This window comes from Phragmites australis, chromosome 13 (assembly GCF_958298935.1).
Source record: "Phragmites australis chromosome 13, lpPhrAust1.1, whole genome shotgun sequence".
Taxonomy (NCBI): domain Eukaryota; kingdom Viridiplantae; phylum Streptophyta; class Magnoliopsida; order Poales; family Poaceae; genus Phragmites; species Phragmites australis.
Genome location: NC_084933.1, coordinates 5,452,003 through 5,461,399, shown reverse-complemented (window position 1 = coordinate 5,461,399; position 9,397 = coordinate 5,452,003).

Sequence of the window (9,397 nt, the reverse complement as noted above, 5' to 3'; positions counted from 1 at the left end):
TGTGAACTGCGCATTGGTGCTAGGAACATTACCATCAAGGTGGCTTCCGGCTTGGCTTATCCCCGTAGCTCCCATGAACATTTGCACGGACGTTCGATACCGGACGGCTACGCCGTGGTTGAAGTAGATGAGGCAGTTGACCAGTATCATCATGTTGAGGTGGACTACCCCGCAAGGGAGGGGGCGAACACTATAGGAGAGAACGAGCACACATTCATCGCATGGGAGAAGGCCTACATAGTGTTTCCACTAGGGACAACTACCGAGAATCTCTACTCTCCACTACGCCCTGGGCTGCCGTCGCCTCAAAGATCTCCCTCTCCTCAGCCATCTCCCAAAAGAAGTCCACCTCCTCTACCATCGCCTCAAAGAAGTCCACCGCTCAAGAAGCAACCGCCATCAACAAACCAGCCAAGAAGACAACATCATCTAAGAAGCTAGTGGCATCTAAGAAGTTAGCAGAACCGAAGGATGTCTATTCACTCACTACTGACGAACTCAAAAAGATTATGGATGCAAGTGTCACGACTCATTTCCATCCTCCACCAAAGTCTATTGTGCCTGAAGATACCATGAAATTTTTCATGAATATGGCCAAATCTAAACAGATCAGTGAGAAGCATGCGAAGAACAAATCAGCTCCAATCGTTCAGGATGCTCCAAGCATTGGAGACTTCCTGGCTACTTCTAGACTATCAGCAGAAGAACTAGCACGGCTTACTGTGGGAGCGCATATTGGAAAGTTGGATGTTACATGTCCATTTGAGTTGACCAAACCTTTGGTCAAACCAGATATAGAAAGAAACCTTACAACTCAAATGTGCCAATTACATCAGTGGTACTTTGAGTAATCTAGGCATGCTTTGTAGGCGTTCCCCGTATGATACACAAAGGAATATTTCATCAATTAGGACAGCTCCTTCTGGGTCTATTTCAAGGACTTGTATGAACCGTACAAGGAAGATGCCCTCGACGTGACTATAGTCAGAGCGTAGACTCTGTAAGTGACTTATGCATATGAATCACGTTATATGATCTTGTACCTTGAAATTGTATGGCTAACTTCTCTATTTCATAGAATGGAGAATCACGCATGCAGACAACAATTTGCTCGTAAAGTAGGATTCATCGACCCTGGGCTTGTGAACCAGACGCTTCTAAGGGAGAGTCTAGACTTCACCAAGAACTACATATTGAAGTGTCTGCTTCACCACCAATACAAGAAATTCATATTCTTACCCCATAGCTATGAGGACGTGTTTGCGCTCCAAGGCGTTCTGCTTTCATGGGCAACTCAATTCTAGTACTAATTTGCTATAGTGACATAATATTCCTGCAGCTTTCATTGGATCCTCCTTGTCATCCACCCAGACTTAAGTAAGATCATTATCTTGGACTCACAAAAGAGAGCTCAGACAACTTACCAAAACCTCATCAACATGCTAAACAAGTAAACTCGATCATTTCATTGTCTCGACAATTGCATCTAAGTTTAATTAGTATTCATATTCACGTACAGGGCGTACACAAGATACCGCAAAAACTGTGTTATTCACTTTCCATTCAGGAAGGAATATAATGTAAAAACTGACTTTCCAGTACGCACAGAATATTCATGTCTTGCATTTCCTACTAAATAAAAAGGTTCAACTCGTTCCACTGACGAATCATTTCCTCTTGAAGTGTATGACGCATCCACCCAGCAAGAATCTTTGCGCATTTTATGTTCTAACTTTCATGCACGGATTCAACCCGGACGGAGACGCTATCAGGTTCAATGATCTTGAGGTATGAAATAACATATCGATGCCTTCTTTTCAATTTCTAAAAATGTTCAATGACTAATTCTTTTGATTCTTCAAACGCAGCGCTCCAAACTATGCACAAAAGAGTTACAACCTGTAGAAATAAATGCCCTTCAAGAACAGATCGCCGGGTTCTTCATGGAACATATTATCAACCCAAATGGCGAGTTTCATGAACCGATCATTCCGTCGACCAGTGACAAACCTTCATATTACACCGTACCTTCTAGTACAAAGTATGCAACAACGAGGAAGTCTACCAGAGGGTTAGATGGCTTATATATCGCCAAATGACACCATTAATTACTATTTATTAATATATGACATGAATTACTATGTATTAATGAAGGTGTATTTCGGAGTTGATAGCGTCGGACGACTCTTCCACAGAATGGCCTTCCAACAATGATACAAAGAAGGAGCTAGAACCCATGGCCCGTCAGTGCGCCCAAGAGGAGGAGGATGAGAGGCTGGCCCATCAGTTGTGCGCTACGGAGGAGCAAGAAGCAGAGTCCCGTAAGCGTGCCCAGGAGGAGGAGGATGAGAGGCTGGCCTGTCAGTGTGCGTTCAATAGTTGGACTTCGATGTCTCTGACACGCCGGTGAACCTGAAGCTTAGATGACGCTACGGTCAATCAGGCGTGGCTGGGTCCTCTGCTCCACCACCATCAGCCCCCCCCCCTCCCCCCCCGCGTACCCGCGCGTACACACGCCATCAACCGTCCGTGCAGAGACGCGATCCTTGTCATGGGAGAGGTAGAGGGATACTGGACTGGCTCAACTCGACCGACTTTTTGGGGGGTGACCTTGAGAACTATTATGTATATATGTGTGACATAAATTACTATGTATTAATGAATGTGCCTTTATTATTAATTTACATTACATATGTCTCATTGTATGCATGCATTGAGTGGGAGAGAGACGAAGAGAACGAGGAGAGAGAGAGGGAGGACAGAGAGGGAGGACAGGGCCAGAGTAGAAGGGGGGAGGTACAACACTGCCGGCTGAAACCACCAACTGGCTGTGATACCCAAGGAATCAATATCGGTAGAATCCTTCAGCCAGCAGTGATAACCATTTTCACTGCCGATCCACGGAGCCGGCAGTGATAGTCCCCAACTATCACTACTCGTTACCCACTACCAGCTCCAAAACCTCCAGTGAAGGGGGTTTTGGAGCCGGTAGTGATGTACTGTTCTGTAGAAGTGTGCTGTCTCAGCCTCGCCGTCCACTTCACTCTCGGCTTTTGCTGATGAAGGCTCTAGAAGGCTCTACCCCATCATGCCCCTCAGCATTACCATTGACTCCACCTCCGGCATCCACCATTGAGGGGGTAACTGGCCGCCTCAACCTCACCCATGACTCTGCCTCTGAATTCCACCACTAAGGGGGTAGTGGGATGCCTCAACCTTGCTGTCTACTCCACCCCCGGCTTCCACCACCGAGGGCTCCGGATAGCTCTGTCCTGTCACACCCCTCAGCCTCACCATCAACTCCACCTCTGGAATCCACCGCTGAGGGGGTAGCAGGCCGCCTAAGCCTTGCTGATGACTCTGCCTCCGGCTTCCACCGCTGAGGGGGTAGCAGGCTGCCTCAGCCTCGCCATCTACTCAGCCCCTGGCTTCCACCACCGAGGGCTCCAGATGGCTCTACCCCCATCACTCCGCTCAGCCTCGCCATCGACTCCATCTCCAGCATCCACCACTGAAGGGGTAGCGGCTTCTACCACTGAGGGTTTTGGACGACTCTGCATCTGTCGTGCCCCTAACCTCCACCGACAATTCTGCCCCTAGCTTCACCGTGATGCTCCGGTCAGTCTAACCTCCATCGAGCATCTTCATGGACTTCGGACCATGTCACCTCCATCAAACCTTATCACCACCACTTGCGGCCATCGCCGAGAACTTTTACAAGTACAGGAAGTTGTTCGAGGCATCCTAACACCTAGGTGGGGCTAGAGCTAGTTATATGATCATCCAGTCACCCCTTGTAACCTTGGAGCCGCAGATGAGGGGGTATTGTTGGGGGAACACCCTAGCCTGGAGATATTTACACGCTGCACTATGGTATTACTATAGCTGTCATAGTATCTTAGCCACCACATAGTATGTGAAGGGGTGAAATGCCATATGTACAACTCTAGGCATATGATTCTAACACAATATCTTAGGGGCAGGCCAGTAATTTCCCCCGGCCCTTCTCTCTAGAAATATGCCCTCCATGGGCAAGAGAGGGAGGACCCGATGGTTTTTTCCCATTACACAATGATATTTCTCGCTCTCTCCTGTCTACTCACAGGCTCCGTCTCCAAGCTTGAGCCTCCTCTTATGAGTGGGGCTCTCACCGTATCTATTCAAGGCACGCCCTCGTGCACCAACGATTAGAGTTTAGAACAACCACAACTCCGTCCTTCGAGAATACTTTGATCCAATATGAGACTAGCAATAGGTCAGTTCGTGGGCTTGCACTTGATCCATTTATCCCAAAAATCTAAGTAGTGGTGTTATCAAAGTTGTACTATTTGGTGTCCTGATCATAGCTGAAAAAGTAAAAAAGTTACAAAAAAATCAGCAAAAAAAGAGAAGGGTTGTGATTATCATGTTGAGTTATTTTCTACTGCTCATATTTCAATATTGTTAACTTGACAATAGCTAGAATTCAGATTGAGTAGGGAATCATTTAACCTTCCAAGCTCCACAAAAATACATGTGTCGTGCCATTGGTTTAACTAACGCACCAAGTACACTCATGAGATTAATGAATCATGTTTTGAGGCATTTCATTGGGAAATTTGCGGTTGTATACTTTGATAACATTTGTACCTTGGAAGAACACATTGATCACATTAAACAAGTGCTTCAAGTGTTGAGATCTGAAAAGTTGTTGGCTAATTTTGAGAAGTGCACCTTTTGCAAAGATAAGGTCATGTTCTTAGGGTACATTGTTTCTAGATGGGGGGTAGAAGTAGATGAATCTAAAGTTGACACAACTAAAAATGGGCATATATCTGTTATTATGAGTCAAGTGCGAAGGGTTCATGGTCATGCTGATTTTTATCGATGTTTTGTGAAAGACTTTGGTAGTATTGCTGCACCTTTGGATGAGTTAACAAAGAAGGGAGTGTCTTTTGTTTGGGATAAGTCACAAGTAGAATCTTTTGAAATTTTGAAAAGGAGATTAACTTAAGCAACATTGCTTGTTTTACCTGATTTCATTAAAACTTTTGAGATTGAATGTGATGCTAGTGGGATTGGTATTGGTGGTATTTTAATGCAAGAAGTTAAGTCAATTGCTTATTTTAGTGAGAAACTTGGAGGTGCTCAACTGAATTATCTTGTTTATGACGAAGAACTTTATGCTCTTGTACATGGGTTAGAAACATCAAGACATTATCTTTGGCCAAAACAGCTTGTTACACATTCTGACCATAAAGCTTTGAAATATTTGGAGATCAATAAAAAGTAAATCATAGACATGCAAACTGGGTAGAATTTATTGAATCATTTCCATGTGTTGTGCGCTACATGAAGGGGAAAGAAAATGTGGTTGCTGATGCTTTGTCTAGAAAGAGTGTGCTTTTATATCAATTGGAAGTTAAGGTCCCAGGATTAGAAATCTTGAAAGATTTGTATGCTCAGGATCATGATTTACAAGACCGTACTAAATGTAGCAAGTTGGTCACATGCAGCTGGTCTCATGGGATATTTCGGAACAGAAAAGATATATATGCTGCTACCAAGAATTACTGTTGGCCCAAGATGTGGCGTGACGTCGAAAGGTATGTGCAAAGGTGCATAACATGTCATAAGGCTAAATCAAAACTGAACTCTCATGCACCATGGGAGAATATTAGCATGGATTTTGTGTTAGGATTACCTAGAACTAAGAGGGAGAGGGATTCAATATTTGTTCATGTTGATCGATTCTCGAAGATGGCATATCCTGTGACAAGAGCGATGATGCATCTCTTTTAGCTGAACTATTTTTCGAGGAAGTGGTGAGCTTGCATGGAGTCCAATGACTATTGTTTCAGAATGTGATGTCCAATTCATTAGCTACTTTTGGAAGACTTTGTGGGCAAGCTCCGGACAAAGTTATTGTTTTCGACGACTTGTCACCCACAAACTCATGGGAAAACATAGGTGGTAAATCAAACACTTTCAATGCTACTATGAATGATGATAGAGAAGAACCTGAAGGAGTGGGACGATTTCTTGCTGCATGTGGAATTTGCATATAACATAGCAGTGCACTCAACATAGTTCGTTTGAGGTGGTGTGTGGATTTAGTCCAATTATGCCACTTGATCTACTTCCACTTCCACTTAAAGAAGGTGCCAACACGGAGGCCTCCAACCATGCTAAATTTTGAAGAAGTTGCATCTGAAGACCAAAGAAGAAATTTAGAAGAAGGCACAGTACGATACTATGCTGAAAAAGCAAACAAGCACCGTAAGAAAATGATTTTTCAACCCAATGATCCAGCTTGGGTGCATCTTTGCAAAGATCATTGTCCGAAGAAGCACAAATCCTAACTGATGCCCCGTGGTGATGGTCTGTTCAGAATGCTTGAGAGGACTAATGATAATACATACAAGATAGAACTTCCGAGGGATGATTTTGCAGTGAGTTCCACATTCAATGTTGTAGATTTTCGCCATTCTTTGGACCAGAGGATATAGATTCGAGGATGAATCAATCTCGAGAGGGGGAGGATGAGGACGATCTCCCAAGCTCTTCTCATTCTTCTACTACCGATGCCGCTCCTAGTATGCGATATTTTGTTTTTACACAAACTGCAGAGTTCCCAATGCATACAAAGGATCACTAATATGAGCACACGCACATGAATTGAAAACAAGGTGAATTTATTCCTAAGAGTCCCCTCATCCATCACCTATATATAGCAGAGAAGGGCAGCCAGTTAGGGGATCAATTTTGGGGGAGACCAGTGGAAGCTCTGCTTCATTGTCGAACCATTGTTGTACAAGCTTGTTGCCGGTCGTGGTAGTTGTTCGCTGAGAACCTCGCAGCCGGCCATCAAGCCATTGTCACCATGAACAATAGCCTCATCGGCAACATTGCGGTCGCAGTGAGTCCCAGCTGTGATCCACTCCTCCCTTCTACTTAGTTGATGCCAACCATCATGCCGTGGTGTTAGGGTGCGCGTGTTGCCATTATCCTGGACCCAATCATTGACCACCAAGAGCATGTCAAATCGGGGGCGGCGGCCTAAAGTGATTTGCCACCACCAGCTTTCTCTCTAACTCTCTCTATCATCTTCTATGTGCTTGTAGCCAGCCATCATACTGAAGTGCTATTTTCTGTGACCAGCCTTCATGCCGTGGGTGCCTCACTCTGGCCATGCGCCATTGACGCCCGTGCTCCAGCCAGTTGTTAATGGGTGCCAACGATCTGACCTTGTGCCGTCAAAGCCTAAGCCCCAGTTGTGCACTATAGAAGCTCGGGCTGCCATTGTGTGCTATTGAGGCTTCGTGTCCCCGTATGCGTGCCATTATGCCATGTTTGGGCCTGACCATTGTCATGGTCTCTTTGTTTGTGCTCGATTGCACGCTGTTGTGCTTACATTGTGTAAGCCCGACTATTGTCCATTCTCGGTGTGTATGTTGCTATGTTGTTGCTGTCTCTGTGACTGGCCATCATGTCATGAAGGTCGTGCCTATACTCCGGTCATGTGCCGCTGATGTCTGTGCCCCAGCCGCATACTTGGTGACACCAGTGCTCTGGCCAGTGAAGCTTGAGCTCTAGTTGCATGAAATTGGAGCTCTGGACTACCGCCGTGTGCTATTGAGAGTGTGTGTGCTATCACCGGCCTTTGCCCAGATGAGAAGAGTGCATGGGTTTTGTTTCTATGATTACCCTATTATCAATTATATACTATTGCATGCTGGACTTGGTTGGAGGGCGCCATCTTTTGGCTGATCTTGATGATGATCTTAATACTTATGTTCAGATTGGTGGCTGCCTCCTGTTATTGATCTAGTTGTATATTGTTGCTATGCTTGTGGGCTGCTGGTTATAGATATTATGTGGCCTCTAAAGCTTCTCTAAGATGGCCCTGCTGTTTTGACATATATGTGGCTCATTGCAAAGTATAAAAGATGGATGGTGATCCCTTTGTGCTTGCCTCTATGGTGCTAATATGCTTGGTGGCTTCATTATGCTCTTGTTGCTAATCTTGCTTCACTAATGGTCTTGCTAATGAGAGTTGTGGCTTGATCTTGCCCTATTGCCGATCTTGCCCTGTCTTTACTATTGCTAGTCAACACTGTTATATTACCCTTGCCTGTGTGGCTTTCGCCATTGTAGTTGTTGCCTTGTTGCCTTCAAAGACGGCCTATGAGGAATCATTCCGAGGCTCGAGGGAGTTAGTGAGCAAAGCACAGCGCCGAGCTCCGGGTTGTGGTCTGGCTGCTGCTACCATTAGAAGCTACATGTCGTATCGTGCTCCTAGCTCACCTCTACTACCTCACACTGTACTGAGGCCGTTGATACAAGGCTAATGATGGCCTAGGATGCATAAACAGTCAATGACGTGATGCTAAACTATTTTCCCATCTTCCTTTCTTTTATTTCTAGTACTTACTTTGCTTGATCTTTGTTGTGTGTGACTACAGCCTTTCAGACTAATAGACAACCTTGATATGACGACCTCCAACAGAGCTTAATCGGAGGTAGCCCAAAAACAAGCATAATTAACCAGGAACCAAGAAGAAGCAATCACATATTATACAATCAGATTAGCATGTGCATTGTGGAGTAACATGTATAATGAGAGAAACAACTTGTACTTTATGATTTCGATGATAAGTCATTAAAGTTTACATGTTTCCAATTATTACGTTCTCCCGTCTATCGTATACTTTGTATACTAGCACGCCCACATATATCATATTCAAAGTTATAATACATTGGATGTAGTTCTAAATCTGTGAAATAAAGTGGCATGCTCGATGGGTTATGGTTCTCCTCACATCATTGTTGCATTGCGCTGGTTATCATGATGGTCTCTTGAGTCTCCGAGTGCTGCTTGTGAAGAGGTCAGCAGGAAAGTACTAACAAAGAGATGTTGTTGCAAGTGGATTCGTCCCTGCCCATGACTTGATTCCCATGACCCTCCAGTTCGAAATGTTCATGCCCGTTGTCATCTTCAAACACGAGGGCGAAGTCTACTCAAAGATGACGCAAGAGCTAATTCAAGCTCATCTGATGAAGAAGTCTCAGAATGCTACAACATTATCGAAGAAGAATACTACAACATTATCGCTGAGGCTAATGCCATACTAGAGGGATCCACCCTCACTAAGAAAACCAAAGCCTTGTTGGTCATAGCTAAAGACACACTTTGTGAGAACTTGGTCAAAGCACTGCCCTCGCCCGTCATGCCGGAAGACCACATGTACGCCGGAACTGTCAGCGGAAGGTCGTCATGGCCAAGAGTCTCGAACAATTGATTGCATCTCATCTAACCACACTCACTACTCCAAAAGTGGAAGTGGCTCCATGTGAAGCCATTCCCAGCGCATGGACTCACCATGCGTAGCGAGCCAGGAAGCTATAGTAGCAAAAT